The sequence below is a fragment of the Elephas maximus genome, chromosome 8 (genome assembly GCF_024166365.1).
Source record: "Elephas maximus indicus isolate mEleMax1 chromosome 8, mEleMax1 primary haplotype, whole genome shotgun sequence".
Lineage (NCBI taxonomy): Eukaryota > Metazoa > Chordata > Mammalia > Proboscidea > Elephantidae > Elephas > Elephas maximus.
In genome coordinates, this window is record NC_064826.1 from 56,573,315 (window position 1) to 56,591,392 (window position 18,078).

Consider the following 18,078-nt stretch of genomic DNA (forward strand, 5'->3'; position numbering starts at 1 on the left):
ATGGCATAAATAGATACAAACAATAACTAATAATAAATATACATCAGAAGATAAGCCAGATAACTGGAATCTCCCCCAAATCAAGCACTTCTGCTTATCAAAAGACTTCTCCAAAAGAGTAAAAAGAGAAGCTACAGACTGGGGGGAAAAGTTTGGCTGTGACATAGCCGACAAGGGTCTAATCTCTAAAGGTTATAGAAAACTGCAACACCTCAACAACAAAAAGCCAAACAATCCAATAAAGAAATGGCCAAAGGGTATGAACAGACACTTCACCAGTGAGGACATTCCAACAGCTAACAAACACAGGGGGAAATGCTTGGGATCATTAGCCATCAGAGAAATGCCAATCAAAACTACAATGAGATACCATCTCAACCCAACATTATTGGCATGAATCAAAAAAATGGAAAATAGTAAACTCTGGAGAGGTTGTGGGAAGATTGAACTCTTACGCACTGTTGATGGGAATGCAAGGTACAACCACTATGGAAAATGATATGGCGATTCCTTAAAAAGCTAGAAATAGAAATACCGTATGATCCAGCAATCCCACTCCTAGATATATAACCTAAAAAAATAAGAGCTGTGACACAAATAGATATATGCACAGCAGTGTTCACTACAGCATTATTCACAATAGCAAAACGATGAAAACAACCTAAGTGCCCATCATCAGATGAATGGATTAACTGTGGTACATACATACAATGGAACACTATTCAATGATAAAGAATCATGACAAATCCACAAAACATCTCACAACATAGATGAATTTGAAGGACATAATGCTGAGTGAAATAAATCAATCACAAAAAGACAAATATGTATGAAACTACTATTACAAAGATACAAGAAAAAGTTTACACATAGAAAAAAAAATCTTTGATGGTTACCAGGGACGGGAGGAAGCAGGAGGGAAAATTAACAAATAGAAGACATGTCTTAATATTGGTGAAGAGAAAGGCAATAACACAGTATAGCAGAAGTCATCAAAACATGACCAAGGTATGGGAGGACACTGAGAGGAATGCAAAAACAAAGGGCAACAATGGTAATTATTATAGCATAGATAATCCTGCAACAATAGTACTAATAAACACTAATTTATTAATGGATACATAGGTAGATAGGTATGCCAAGAGGTGTGGGAGGGTGTAAGGGAACACACCTACAGATACAGGTTTGGTGGTGGACATGTCCACATACATAACTGTAGATGCTGCTTATATATTAATATAGACAATAGAATACACAAGGGCCACAGTCAGGGCAACTTCTTAGACATAACCGAACACCTTGCGGGATGAAGTTCCTAGGCTCAAAGGCGAAGGACCATAGACATCTACGTCAATTGGCACAAAATAGCTCATAAAGACAAAACTCTGCATCCTACTTTGGTGAATAGCACCTGGGGTCAAAGTTTGCGAGCACCCATCTAAGATACATTTATTGGTCTCTTAGCATCTGGAGCAAAGGAGAGTGATGAAAACCAAAGACTCAAGGCAGCAATTAATGCAAAGGACTAATGGACCACATGAACCACAGCCTACATGACCCCAAGACCAGAAGAACTAGATGGTGCCCAGCTACCATTACCAACCACTCTGACTGGGATAACAATAGAAGGTCCTGGACAGAGCAGGAGGAAAACTGTAGAAGAAAAAAATCAAATTCATATAAAAGATCAGCCTTATTGGCCTGACAGAGAACAGAGGAACCCCCAAAACTATGGTCCTAAGACGTCCTTCTGATCTGGATCTTAAGCCCTTCGCAGAGACCGCTTTTCAGCCAAACCACAGACAGACCCATAAACCATAACACTAGAAAGGAACATGCTCCTTAGACCAATCAGTTACATGAGATCAAAAGGGCAACATTTGTCCAAAAGCAAAGATGAGAAGAAGGCAGGAAGGGATAGAAAATCAGATCGAAAGGCAATGGGGAAACCAGGATGGAAATGGGGAGAGTGCTGACACATTGTAGGGAATGAAACCAACATCAAGGAACACTTCATGTAGAAACTCTCAGATGGGAAACTAATTTGCTCTGTAAACGTCATCTAATACACAATGAATTTTTTTTAAATCAGCTTGAAATGGTTTGTAGAACTTAATGCAAATATTAAAATATAAAATTTATAGAATAAAAATTATTTTTTTTACCCTGGGTTAGGCAAATCTTTTTTTTAGATTGGAAACAAAATGAATGAGAAAGACACTTCTAAAAAAATGAAAAGACAAAACACAATTACTCAAACTTGTATCTGATGAAGGACTTGTATCCAGAATACATATTTTTTAATTTACAACTGAATAGTAAGAGAAAAAAATAAAAAGGGCAAATGATGTGAACACTCAGTTCATCAAAAATGAGATATAGAGAGGGGCGGAGCCAAGATGGCGGACTAGGCAGACGCTACCTCGGATCCCTCTTACAACAAAGACACGGAAAAACAAGTGAATCGATCACATACATAACAATCTACGAACCCTGAACAACAAACACAGATTTAGAGACGGAGAACGAACTAATACGGGGAAGCAGCGATTGTTTCCAGAGCCTGGAGCCAGCGTACCAGTCAGGTACGGCACAAGCACAGAGACCTGCTCCACCCCCCTGAACTAACCCCGGGAGGGGGACCAGCCAGTTTCACGGCGGCGTGGGACGCAGCCGGTAGGAGAAGTCCCCGGGAGGCAGCGACTGGTATTGGAGCGGGGAGAACAGCGTTCCAGCCGGGACACTCGGTCGCGGCACAAGCACAGGGAGCTACTCCACCCATCTGAACTAACCCCGGGAGGGGGCCCACCTGGTTCACGGGGGCGGCACGGCCACGCGGCTGGAGGGACGAGAAGTCCCCGGGAGGCAGCGACTGATTTTGGAGTCGAGAGTGCACCGTCCCAGTAGGGGAGCCTTGACGCTGGGCGTGGGGCTGGAAGCGGAGGATCTGACCGTGACTCCAGCGGGCCAGACCCCCTGGGGGCAATCTCCACACAGCCAGCACACGTAGGCGACGCGCCCGCGGGAATCTCAGATATAATAGTCATTCCAAGCAAGACAAGCAACTCTGGCTATATTCTGAGGTGCTACTCTCCTATCTCTCTGTTCCCTCCCCCACCCTCCCCAGGCGGCTTCATTAACATCTGAATAGCCTGAGCCAGAGGGAGAACTCTGATAGGGATCTGACTGCTGTTTTTTTTTAGCGGATTTTCTGGAAAAACTAGTTTCCCAGTGATGGCTCGGAGACAACAATCCATATCAAACCACTTAAAGAAGCAGACCGTGACAGCTTCTCCAACCCCCCAAACAAAAGAATCAAAATCTTTCCCAAATGAAGATACAATTTTGGAATTATCAGATACAGAATATAAAAAACTAATTTACAGAATGCTTAATGATATCACAAATGAAATTAGGATATCTGCAGAAAAAGCCAAGGAACACACTGATAAAACTGTTGAAGAACTCAAAAAGATTATTCAAGAACATACTGGAAAAATTAATAAGTTGCAAGAATCCATAGAGAGACAACATGTAGAAATCCAAAAGATTAACAATAAAATAACAGAATTAGACAACACACTAGGAAGTCAGAGGAGCAGACTCGAGCAATTAGAATGCAGACTGGGACATCTGGAGGACCAGGGAATCAACACCAACATAGCTGAAAAAAATCAGATAAAAGAATTAAAAAAAATGAAGAAACCCTAAGAATTATGTGGGACTCTATCAAGAAGGATAACCTGCGGGTGATTGGAGTCCCAGAACAGGGAGGGGGGACAGAAAACACAGAGAAAATAGTTGAAGAACTTCTGACAGAAAACTTCCCTGACATCATGAAAGACGAAAGGATATCTATCCAAGATGCTCATCGAACCCCATTTAAGATTGATACAAAAAGAAAAACACCAAGACATATTATCATCAAACTCACCAAAACCAAAGATAAACAGAAAATTTTAAAAGCAGCCAGGGAGAAAAGAAAGGTTTCCTTCAAGGGAGAATCAGTAAGAATATGTTCTGACTACTCAGCAGAAACCATGCAGGCAAGAAGGGAATGGGACCACATATACAGAACACTGAAGGAGAAAAACTGCCAACCAAGGATCATATATCCAGCAAAACTCTCTCTGAAATATGAAGGCGAAATTAAGATATTCACAGACAAACACAAGTTTAGAGAATTTGCAAAAACCAAACCAAAGCTACAAGAAATACTAAAGGATATTGTTTGGTCAGAGAACCAATAATATCAGATATCAGCACAACACAAGGTCACAAAACAGAACGTCCTGATATCAACTCAAATAGGGAAATCACAAAAACAAACAAATTAAGATTAATTAAAAAAAAAATACACATAACAGGGAATCATGGACGTCAATAGGTAAAAGATCACAATAATCAAAAAGAGGGACTAAATACAGGAGGCATTGAACTGCCGTATGGAGAGTGATACAAGGCGATATAGAACAATACAAGTTAGGTTTTTACTTAGAAAAATAGGGGTATATAATGAGGTAACCACAAAAAGGTATAACAACTCTATAACTCAAGACAAAAACCAAGAAAAACGTAACGACTCAACTAACATAAAGTCAAACACTATGAAAGTGAGGATCTCACAATTTACTAAGAAAAACGCCTCAGCACAAAAAAGTATGTGGAAAAATGAAATTGTCAACAACACACATAAAAAGGCATCAAAATGACAGCACTAAAAACTTATTTATCTATAATTACCCTGAATGTAAATGGACTAAATGCACCAATAAAGAGACAGAGAGTCACAGACTGGATAAAGAAACACGATCCATCTATATGCTGCCTACAAGAGACACACCTTAGACTTAGAGACACAAACAAACTAAAACTCAAAGGATGGAAAAAAGTATATCAAGCAAACAATAAGCAAAAAAGAAGAGGAGTAGCAATATTAATTTCTGACAAAATAGACTTTAGACTTAAATCCACCACAAAGGATAAAGAAGGACACTATATAATGATAAAAGGGACAATTGATCAGGAAGACATAACCATATTAAATATTTACGCACCCAATGACAGGGCTGCAAGATATATAAATCAAATTTTAACAGAACTGAAAAGCGAAATAGATACCTCCACAATTATAGTAGGAGACTTCAACACACCACTTTCGGAGAAGGACAGGACATCCAGTAAGAAGCTCAACAGAGACACGGAAGATCTAATTACAACAATCAACCAACTTGACCTCATTGACTTATACAGAACTCTCCACCCAACTGCTGCAAAATATACTTTTTTTTCTAGCGCACATGGAACATTCTCTAGAATAGACCACATATTAGGTCATAAAACAAACCTTTGCAGAGTCCAAAACATCGAAATATTACAAAGCATCTTCTCAGACCACAAGGCAATAAAACTAGAGATCAATAACAGAAAAACGAGGGAAAAGAAATCAAATACTTGGAAAATGAACAATACCCTCCTGAAAAAAGACTGGGTTATAGAAGACATCAAGGAGGGAATAAGGAAATTCATAGAAAGCAACGAGAATGAAAATACTTCCTATCAAAACCTCTGGGACACAGCAAAAGCAGTGCTCAGAGGTCAATTTATATCAATAAATGCACACATACAAAAAGAAGAAAGAGCCAAAATCAGAGAACTGTCCCTACAACTTGAACAAATAGAAAGTGAGCAACAAAAGAATCCATCAGGCACCAGAAGAAAACAAATAATAAAAATTAGAGCTGAACTAAATGAATTAGAGAACAGAAAAACAATCGAAAGAATTAACAAAGCCAAAAGCTGGTTCTTTGAAAAAATTAACAAAATTGATAAACCATTGGCTAGACTGACTAAAGAAATACAGGAAAGGAAACAAATAACCCGAATAAGAAATGAGAAGGACCACATCACAACAGAACCAAATGAAATTAAAAGAATCATTTCAGATTATTATGAAAAATTGTACTCTAACAAATTTGAAAACCTAGAAGAAATGGATGAATTCCTAGAAAAACACTACCTACCTAAACTAACACATTCAGAAGTAGAACAACTAAATAGACCCATAACAAAAAAAGAGATTGAAATGGTAATCAAAAAACTCCCAACAAAAAAAAGTCCTGGCCCGGACGGCTTCACTGCAGAGTTCTACCAAATTTTCAGAGAAGAGTTAACACCACTACTACTAAAGGTATTCCAAAGCATAGAAAATGACGGAATACTACCCAACTCATTCTATGAAGCCACCATCTCCCTGATACCAAAACCAGGTAAAGACATTACAAAAAAAGAAAATTATAGACCTATATCCCTCATGAACATTGATGCAAAAATCCTCAACAAAATTCTAGCCAATAGAATCCAACGACACATCAAAAAAATAATTCACCCTGATCAAGTGGGATTTATACCAGGTATGCAAGGCTGGTTTAATATCAGAAAAACCATTAATGTAATCCATTACATAAATAAAACAAAAGACAAAAACCACATGATCTTATCAATTGATGCAGAAAAGGCATTTGACAAAGTCCAACACCCATTCATGATAAAAACTCTTACCAAAATAGGAATTGAAGGAAAATTCCTCAACATAATAAAGGGCATCTATGCAAAGCCAACAGCCAATATCACTCTAAATGGAGAGAACCTGAAAGCATTTCCCTTGAGAACGGGAACCAGACAAGGATGCCCTTTATCACCGCTCTTATTCAACATCGTGTTGGAAGTCTTAGCCAGGGCAATCAGGCTAGATAAAGAAATAAAAGGTATCCGGATTGGCAAGGAAGAAGTAAAGTTATCACTATTTGCAGATGACATGATTATATACACAGAAAACCCTAAGGAATCCTCCAGAAAACTACTGAAACGAATAGAAGAGTTTGGCAGAGTCTCAGGTTATAAAATAAACATACAAAAATCACTTGGATTCCTCTACATCAACAAAAAGAACACCGAAGAGGAAATAACCAAATCAATACCATTCACAGTAGCCCCCAAGAAGATAAGATACTTAGGAATAAATCTTACCAAGGATGTAAAAGACCTATACAAAGAAAACTACAAAGCTCTACTACAAGAAATTAAAAAGGACATACTTAAGTGGAAAAACATACCTTGCTCATGGATAGGAAGACTTAACATAGTAAAAATGTCTATTCTACCAAAAGCCATCTATACATTTAACGCACTTCCGATCCAAATTCCAATGTCATATTTTAAGGGGATAGAGAAACAAATCACCAATTTCATATGGAAGGGAAAGAAGCCCCGGATAAGCAAAGCACTACTGAAAAAGAAGAAGAAAGTGGGAGGCCTCACCTTACCTGACTTCAGAACCTATTATACAGCCACAGTAGTCAAAACAGCCTGGTATTGGTACAACAACAGACACATAGACCAATGGAACAGAATTGAGAACCCAGACATAGATCCATCCACGTATGAGCAGCTGATATTTGACAAAGGACCAGTGTCAATTAACTGGGGAAAAGACAGCCTTTTTAACAAATGGTGCTGGCATAACTGGATATCCATTTGCAAAAAAATGAAACAGGACCCATACCTCACACCATGCACAAAAACTAACTCCAAGTGGATCAAAGACCTAAACATAAAGACTAAAACGATAAAGATCATGGAAGAAAAAATTGGGACAACCCTAGGAGCCCTAATACAAGGTATAAACAGAATACAAAACATTACCAAAAATGATGAAGAGAAACCCGATAACTGGGAGCTCCTAAAAATCAAACACCTATGCTCATCTAAAGACTTCACCAAAAGAGTAAAAAGACCACCTACAGATTGGGAAAGAATTTTCAGCTATGACATCTCCGACCAGCGCCTGATCTCTAAAATCAACATGATTCTGTCAAAACTCAACCACAAAAAGACAAACAACCCAATCAAGAAGTGGGCAAAGGATATGAACACACATTTCTCTAAAGAAGATATTCAGGCAGCCAACAGATACATGAGAAAATGCTCTCGATCATTAGCCATTAGAGAAATGCAAATTAAAACTACGATGAGATTCCATCTCACACCAGCAAGGCTGGCATTAATCCAAAAAACACAAAAGAATAAATGTTGGAGAGGCTGTGGAGAGATTGGAACTCTCATACACTGCTGGTGGGAATGTAAAATGGTACAACCACTTTGGAAATCTATCTGGCGTTATCTTAAACAGTTAGAAATAGAACTACCATACAACCCAGAAATCCCACTCCTTGGAATACACCCTAGAGATACAAGAGCCTTCATACAAACAGATATATGCACACCCATGTTTATTGCAGCTCTGTTTACAATAGCAAAAAGTTGGAAGCAACCAAGGTGTCCATCAAGGGATGAATGGGTAAATAAATTGTGGTATATTCACACAATGGAATACTACGCATCGATAAAGAACAGTGACGAATCTCTGAAACATTTCATAACATGGAGGAACCTGGAAGGCATTATGCTGAGCGAAATGAGTCAGAGGCAAAAGGACAAATATTGTATAAGACCACTATTATAAGATCTTGAGAAATAGTAAACCTGAGAAGAACACATACTTTTGTGGTTACGAGGGGGGGAGGGAGGGAGGGTGGGAGAGGGTTTTTTATTGATTAATCAGTAGATAAGAACTGCTTTAGGTGAAGGGAAAGACAACACTCAATACATGGAAGGTCAGCTCAATTGGACTGGACCAAAAGCAAAGAAGTTTCCGGGATAAAATGAATGCTTCAAAGCTCAGCGGAGCAAGTGCGGGGGTCTGGGGAACATGGTTTGCGGGGACTTCTAAGTCAATTGGCAAAATAATTCTATTATGAAATCATTCTGCATCCCACTTTGAAATGTGGCGTCTGGGGTCTTAAATGCTAACAAGCAGCCATCTAAGATGCAGCAATTGGTCTCAACCCACCTGGAGCAAAGGAAAATGAAGAACACCAAGCCCACATGACAACTAAGAGCCCAAGAGACAGAAAGGGCCACATGAACCAGAGACCTACATCATCCTGAGACCAGAAGAACTAGTTGGTGCCCGGCCACAATCGATGACTGCCCTGACAGGGAGCTCAGCAGAGGACCCCTGAGGGAGCAGGAGAGCAGTGGGATGCAGACCCCAAATTCTCATAAGAAGACCAAACTTAATGGTCTGACTGAGACTGGAGGAATCCCGGCGGTCATGCTCTCCAGACCTTCTGTTGACACAGGACAGGAACCATCCCTGAAGACAACTCATCAGACATGAAAGGGACTGGTCAGCGGGTGGGAGAGAGACGCTGATGAAGAGTGAGCTAATTATATCAGGTGTACACTTGAGATTGTGTTGGCAACTCTTGTCTGGAGGGGGGATGGGAGGATAGAGAGAGAGGGAAGCCGGCAAAATTGTCAAGAAAGGAGAGACTGAAAGGGCTGACTCAAGACGGGGAGAGTAAGTGGGAGTAGGGAGTGAGATGTATGTAAACTTATATGTGACAGACTGATTGGATTTGTAAACGTTCACTTGAAGCTTAATAAAAGTTATTATAAAAAAAAAAAAAAAATGAGATATAGATAGCAAGCTCATGAAACATGCTAAACATCATTAGACATTATACCAAAAAACCAAACCCGTTGCCATCTAGTCAGTTCCCACTCACAGCAACCCTATAGGACTGAGTAGAACTGCCCCATAGGATTTCCAAGGATTTAAACTGCTTACCTTTTGTTTAGCAGACAAACACTTAACCACTGCACCACCAAGGCTCCATTAGTCATTCCAAACCAAAAACCAAACCCGTTACCATTAAGTTGATTCCAACCCTATAAAACCAAAACCAAACCCGTTGACGTGGAGTCGATTCCAACTCAAAGCGACCCTATAGGACAGAGACCCTATAGGACCCATAAAGTTTCCCAGAGTGCCTGGTGGATTCTGACTGCCAACCTTTTGGTTAGCAGCCATAGCACTTAACCAACAGACCACCAGGATTTCCAGCGACCCTACAGGGAAGGGTAAATTAAAACGACAATGACATACCACCATACACCTACACCAGTAAGTAGTTGCCATCCGTCAATCCCGACTCATGAAAACCCCACGTTTGTCCGGGTAAAACTGCTCCATACGGTTTTCAAAGGCTGCTATTCTGGAAGTTGTTGTTGTTGTTGTTGTTAGGTGCTGTCAAGTTGGTTCTGGCTCACAGCAACCCTATCGTAGATCACCAGGACTTTCTTTTGAGGCACCTCTGGGTGAACTCCAGCTTCCAACCACTCAGTTAGCAGCCAAGCACATTAACCATCTGCACCACCCAAAGACTTCATTTACCCAAGACAAATGAGCAAAAAACTTGTATGTGGACATTCATGGTGGCTTCATTCATAATCACCAAAAACTGGAAACAACCCAAATACCTTTGAAATGAGGAAAGGATAAACAAACTGGTGCACATATACAATGGAATATTATTCAGCCGTGTAAAGAACAAACTACTTATTCACATTATGCGATCACAAATGCATTACTTCAACTGAAAGAAGCGGTCTTAAAAAGCAACATATGTATGATTCATTTATATCATATTTGGGGTTAGGCAAAATTACAGGTTGCCAAGTTCAGGGTGTGGGGGGAAGGGTTGCTACAGAACAGCATGGATGTTTAGGGGTGATGACACTGTTTTATATCTTGATTGCAGTGGTAGTAACATGATTAGATACATTTATCAAAACTCATCAAATCATACACACAGAAGGGTGAATTTTCAAATATGTGCATTATATCCCAACAAATCTGACTTCAAAAAATTGATTCAACATTAAAGACTTGTTAATAAGCAGGTCAAATATTCTTCTTAATACACACTGAGAAGAGGCATAAATATTGCATTGGAAAATATGTGTCAAGCAGCCCTGTATTTCAGAACTGATATAAAAGCTTGAAAGTCTAATGCTATTAATTTTCTGTAGTCCAGCTCTAGACACCCCCCAAAAAAGAGGGCACTAAATAAATAGTCCTTAACTGACTGGCTGTTCTTCATAGTTCATGCAGCACAAAGTTTAGAAACCATTGACTGGAGAGTGGAAATGGGGGGTAAGAAACTACAATTTTTTGAGATGGCAGAAACAAGACCCCAGTGCTGTGTCTCATGACTTAACCTTCATGTTTAACCCCCGTTCAAAAGGAAACACATGCTACAACATAGTTGAACCTTGAAAACATTATGCTGAGTGAAAGAAGTCAATCATGCAAGGACAAATATTCTACGATCCCATTTATAGGAAATATCTCCAATAGGCAAGTGTATAGAGGCCAAAGTTTATTAGTGGTTACCAGGGGCAAGCAAGGGGGAAAGTGACACTCAATGTTTAGGGGGCAGTGAACTACCACTAAAGGTAATATTGGCTAATATGAAGAACATAGGTTAATGTCACTGAAGCCTACATGTGGAGAATGTTGAAACGGCAATTTAAAAAAAAAAAAAAGGACCAAAGAATCAGAGAACTATAGGTCCCAGATTCCTTTTTCCAAGTCCTTCTCACTCTCTAACACACACACACAGTTACACAGGCACTACATACAAAAATTCTGTGTAGTCTTTATTATTACAAAATTGTAAATAATTTAAAAAGACATATTTGCATTTTAAAAGATCAGTCATTTAAGCTTTAGCAACTAGATTTCAATTATAGTTGAGCTGGAGGGTAAGTCCTTGCCTAAACTTCCCAAATCATGCCTATGTGACTGGCGTACTCACCTAAGCACAAAGCAGACAATCAATCTATCTCTTTCTCTCATCTTTATGAAATATTACCAAATACATGATGAACTATAAACCAGAAAGGTGCACAATGTTGTGTGGATATTAAGGTGCTCAAAAAGCTAATTTACTTAGATACCAATCTTATTCCAAAAGACCTTAAAATGTAATGTTCCTGCTGCCTCCATGCCAATTGACCAATTCCGCTCTGTTATAGAAAGTAAATTTGGAAACTATCAAAAATTTCAGTATACTCATGATCTGGGGCCCAAAAATCGTAATTTCAGAGATGATCTGCTCACCTTGTGTTTATTGTAAAATAAACTGCCAGATTATTGGTAAAAGGTAAACTTTTTGCAAAATAAATAACCTGCTAGATCATATAGAAGGTAAAGGTACATGAAAATATCATAATTGTCCTGCACTAACTCCAACTCACCTTCCTTTATGTTTTACATGGTTCTCCAGATAACAGGGAGGCCCTGCATAATGTAAATGGTTAAGCAGTCAGCTTCTAACCGTAAAGCATGGAGGTTCAAGTACACCCAGAGGCACTTAGGAAGAAAGGCCTGGCAATTTACTTCATAAAAATCAGTCATTGAAAACTCCATGGAGCACAGTGATGCTTTGATACACATGGAGTCTCTGTGAGTGGGAATGGTCTGGATGGCAAATAGTTTGACTTTTTTTTTCTTTCCCTATATAACCACAGGTCACTCCACCACACATCTGTCAGTTTGTCATACGGTGGTGGCTTTTGTATTGCTGTGATACTGGAAGACTTGCCACTGGTATTTCAAATACCAGCATGGTCACCCTTGATGGACAGAATTCAGCAGACCTTCCAGACTAAGACACATTAAGAAGAAGGACCTGTAGTCCCTTGGAAAAACTGGCCAGTGAAAACTTATTAATAGCAGTGGAACATTATCTGATATAATGCTCCAAAATGAGCCCTTCAGGTTGGAAGGCACTCAAATACGGCTGCAGAAGAACTGCCTCCTCAAAGTAGAGTTGACCTTAATGACATGGATGGAGTCAAGCATTCAGGTCCTTCATTTGCTTATGTGGCATGACTCAAAATGAGAAGAAACAGCTGCAAGCATCCATTAATGACTAGAATGTGGAATGTACAAAGTATGAATCTAGGAAAATCAGAAGTCATCAAAAATGAATTGAAACATATAACAACCGATATCTTAGGCATTAGTGAGCTGAAATGGACTGGTATTGGCCATTCTGAATCAGACAATCAAATGGTCTACTATGCCAGGAATGACAAATTGAAGAGGAATGGCATCACATTCACTGTCAAAAAGAACATTCGAGATATACCCTGAAGTACAATGCTGTCAGTGATAGCGTAACATCCATATGACTACAAGGACAACCAGTTAATACAACTATTAATCAAATGCATGCACCAACCACTAAGGCCAAAGATGAAGAAATGGAAGACTTTTACCAATTTCTGTAGTCTGAAATTGATCAAACATGCAATCAAGATGCACTGATAATTATTGGTGGAATGCAAAAGTTGTAAATAAAGAAGGATCAGTAGTTGGAAAATATGACCTTGGTGACAGAAACGATGCCAACAGTCACATGATAGAATTTTACAAGACCAATGACTTCGTCACTGCAAATAGCTTTTTTCGACAACATAAATAGCAGCTAGATGGAATACATAGATATCAAATCGACTACATCTGTGGAAAGAGACAATGGAGAACCTCAGTATCATCAGTCAGAACAAGGCCATGGGCTGACTGCAAAACAGACCATCAATTACATATAGGCAAACTTAAGTTAAAGTTGAAGAAAATTAGAGCAAGTCCACGAGAGCCAAAATACTATCTTGATATATCCCACCTGAATTTAGAGAGTATCTCAAGAATAGATTTGATGCATTGAATACTAATGACCGAAGACCAGATGAGTTTTGGAATGACATCAAGGACCTCATGTATGAAGAAAGTAAAAGGTCCTTAAAAAGACAGGAAAGAAAGAAAAGACCAAAATGGATATCAGAAGAGACTCTGAAAGTTGTTCTTGAACATAGAGTGGCTAAAGCAAAAGGAAGAAATGATGAAAGAGCTGAACAGAAGATTTCAAATGGAGGCTCCAGAAGACAAAGTAAAGTATTATAATCAAATGTGCAAAGACCTGGAGCTAGAAAACCAAAAAGGTAGAACATGCTCAGACTTTTCAAGCTGAAAGAACTGAAGAAAAAAATTCAAGCCTCAAGTTGCAATAGTGCAGGATTCTATGGGCAAAATACTGAACGACACAGGAATCATCAGGAAAAAAGATGGAAGGACTACACAGTCGCTGTACCAGAAAGAATCGTCGATGTTCAATCATTTCAGGAAAAAGCATTTGATCAAAAACCAATGCGTCCAAAGGAAGAAGTCCAAGCTGCATTGAAGGCACTGGCGAAAAACAAGGCTCCAGAATTGGAATACCAATTGAGATGTTTCAACAAACAGATAAAAAGCTGGAAGCACTCACTCGTCTATGCCAAGAAATTTGGAAGACAGCTACCTGGCCTACTAACTGTAAGAGATTCATACTTATGCCTATTTCAAATAAAGGTGATCCAACAAATGCAAAAATTATCCAACAATATCATTAATATCACACACGTGTAAAATTATGCTGAAAATCATTCAAAAGTAGTTGCAACAGTATATCTACAGGGAACTGCCAGAAATTCAAGCTAGATTCAGAAGAGGACATGGAACGAGGGATATCATTGCTGATGTCAGATGGATCATGGCTGAATGCAAAGAATACCAGAACGATGTTTACCTGTGTTTCAGTAACCACGCAAAGGCATTCGACTGTGTGGATCATAACAAATTATGGGCAACATTGCGAAGAACAGGAATTCCAGAACATTTTAATTGTGCTCAAAAAAAAAAAAAAAAGGTACCTGTATATAGACCAAGAGCCAGTCATTTGAAGAGAACATGGTTTAAAGTCAAGAAAGGTGTAGGTCAGAATTGTATCTTTTCACTGTACTTATTCAATCTGTATGCTGAGCAAATAATCCAAGAAGCTGGACTGTATGAAGAAGCATGTAGCATCACGATTGGAGGAAGATATGCAGATGACACAACCTTGCTTCCTTAAAGTGAAGAGGACTTATAGCACTTACTGATGAAGATCAAAGACTACAGCCTTCAGTATGGATTGCATCTCAACAAAAATCCTTACAACTGGACCAAAAAGCAACATAATAAATGGAGAAAATACTGAAGTTGTCAAGGACTTCATTTTACTAAATCCACAATCAATGCCCATGGAAGCAGCAGTCAATAAATCAAAGGACATATTGCATTGGGTAATCTACAGCAAAAGACCTCTATAAAGTGTTAAAAAGCAAAGATGTCACTTTGAGGACTAAGCTGTGCCTGACCCAGGCTGTAGTATTTTCAATAGCCGCATATGCATGCAAAAGCTGGACAATGAATAAGGAAGAGGGAAGAAGAATTGACAGCTTTGAATTATGATATTAGTGAAGAATAGTGAATATACCTTGGACTGCCAAAAGAACAAACAAATCTGTCTTGGAATTACAGCCAGAATGCTCCTTGGAAACAAGATGGTGAGACTTTGTCTCACATACTTTGTACGTGTTATTAGGAGGGACCAGTCCTTGGAGAAGGACATAATCCCTGCTAAAGTAGAGGGTCAGCAAAAAAGGGGAAGACCCTTGATGAGATGTATTGACATAGTCGCTGCAGCAATGGGCCCAACCATAACAATGACTATGAGGATGGCACAGGACCAGGGAGTGTGTAGTTCTGTCATAAGTAGGGTCACTCTGAATCTAAACTCACTTAATGGCACCTAACAACAACAGGTCATTGGGAGCCCCCGGTTTGGCTGGGACAGAAGTATGTGTTAAAATGCAGATTTCCAAGATGGGCCAAGAAGATTCTGTTTCAGTGGCACTGAAGAGGACCCCGAGATTCAATGATAATCAGCCAATTTGGGAAATACTGCTATTATTGCTTACCTTTTATGATCACTACAAACCAAAAACCTATTGCTATCAAGTCGATGCCAACTCATAGTGACCTATAGAACAGAGTAGAACTGTCCCTAAGGTTTCCCAAGGAGCAGCTGGTGGATTTGAGCTGCCGACCTTTTGGTCGGCAGCCTGAGCTTTTAACCACTGTGCCACCAGGACTCCATGATCACAACTCAGATGAAAAGCAGCCAACACTACATAGAGATGTTGTACAGCTACTTCCCACACATTCTGACAGCATCTGTCAATTGGATTTATCTAGGCCAGGTATGTATCATTTACATTATCTGAGAAGGTACTTTTAAATTAACCCAAACTTACTACCAGCCCAGAAGTTTAAGCCCCCACATGTTTGTCAGTTTCTCATACTGTGGGGGCTTGTGTGTTGCTGTGATGCTGGAACCTATGCCACCGATTTTCAGATACCAGCAGGGTCACTCATGGAGGACAGGTTTCAGCTGAGCTTCCAGACTAAGACAGACTAGGAAGAAGGACCCAGCAGTCTACTTCTGAAAAGCATTAGCCAGTGAAAACCTTATGAATAGCAGTGGAATATTCTCTGATATAGTGCTGGAAGATGAGCCCCCCAGGTTGGAAGGCACTCAAAAGATGACTGGGGAAGAGCTGCCTCCTCAAAGTAGAGTTGACCTTAATGACGTGCATGGAGTAAAGCTTTCGGGACCTTCATTTGCTGATGTGGCATGACTCAAAAAGAGAAGAAACACCTGCAAACGTCCATTAATAATCGGAACCTGGAATATACGAAGTATGAATCTAAGAAAACTGGAAACCATCAAAAATGAAATGGAACGCATAAACATCGATATCTTAGGCATTAGTGAGCTGAAATGAACTGGTATTGGCCATTTTGAATTGGACAATCATATAGTCTACTATGCTGGGAATGACAACTCGAAGTGGAATGGTGTTACATTCATCGTGGAAAAGAATGTTTCAAGATCTATCCCAAAGTACAACGCTGTCAGTGATAGGACAATATGCATACCCCTACAAGGAAGACCAGTTAATACGACTAGTATTCAAATTTACGCACCAAAAACTAGGGCCAAAGATGAAGAAATAGAAGATTTTTATCAGCTGCTACAGTCTGAAATCGATCGAACATGCAATCAAGACGCATTGATAATTACCGGTGATCAGAAAGAGAAAGTTGGAAACGAAGAAGGACCAGTAGCTGGAAAATATGGCCTTGGTGACAGAAACAATACCGGAGATCGAATGATAGAATTTTGCAAGACCAACGACTTCTTCATTGCAAATACCTTCTTTCACCAACATAAACGGCGACTATACACGTGGACCTCACCACATGGAACACACAGAAATCAAACTGACTACATCTGTGAAAAGAGACGATGGAAAAGCTCAATATCATCAGTCAGAACAAGGCCAGGGGCTGACTGTGGAACACACCATCAATTGCTCATATGCAAGTTCAAGCTGAAACTGAAGAAAATCAGAGCAAGTCCACAAAAGCCAAAACATGGCCTTGAGTATATCCCACCTGAATTTAGAGACCATCTCAAGAACAGATTTGACGCATTGAACACTAGTGACCGAAGACCAGACGAGTTGTGGAATGACATCAAGGACATCATCCATGAAGAAAGCAAGAGGTCACTGAAAAGACAGAAAAGAAAGAAAAGACCAAGATGGACGTCAGAGGAGACTCTTAAACTTGCTTTTGAACACCGAGCAGCTAAAGCAAAAGGAAGAATTGATGAAGTAAAAGAACTGAAGATTTCAAAGGGTCTCTTGAGAAGACAAAGTAAAGTATTATAATGACGTGTGCAAATCTTGGCGTTTCTCAAGCTGAAAGAACAGAAGAAAAATTTCAAGCCTCGAGTTGCAATAGTGAAGGATTCCATGGGGAAAATATCGAATGACGCAGGAAGCATCAAAAGAAGATGGAACGAATACACAGGGTCATTATACCAAAAAGAATCAGTCGATACTCAACCATTTCAAGAGGTGGCATATGATCAGGAACCGATGGTACTGAAGGAAGAAATCCAAGCTGCTCTGAAGGCATTGGTGAAAAACAAGGCTCCAGGAATTGGTAGAATATCAATTGAGATATTTCAACAAACAGATGCAGCGCTGGAGGTGCTCACTCGTCTATGCCAAGAAATACGGAAGACAGCTTCCTGGCCAACTGACTGGAAAAGATCCATATTTATGCTTATTCCCAAGAAAGGTGATATAACCGAATGTGGAAATTATAGAACAATATCATTAATATCACACGCAAGCAAAATTTTGCTGAAGATCATTCAAAAACGGCTGCAG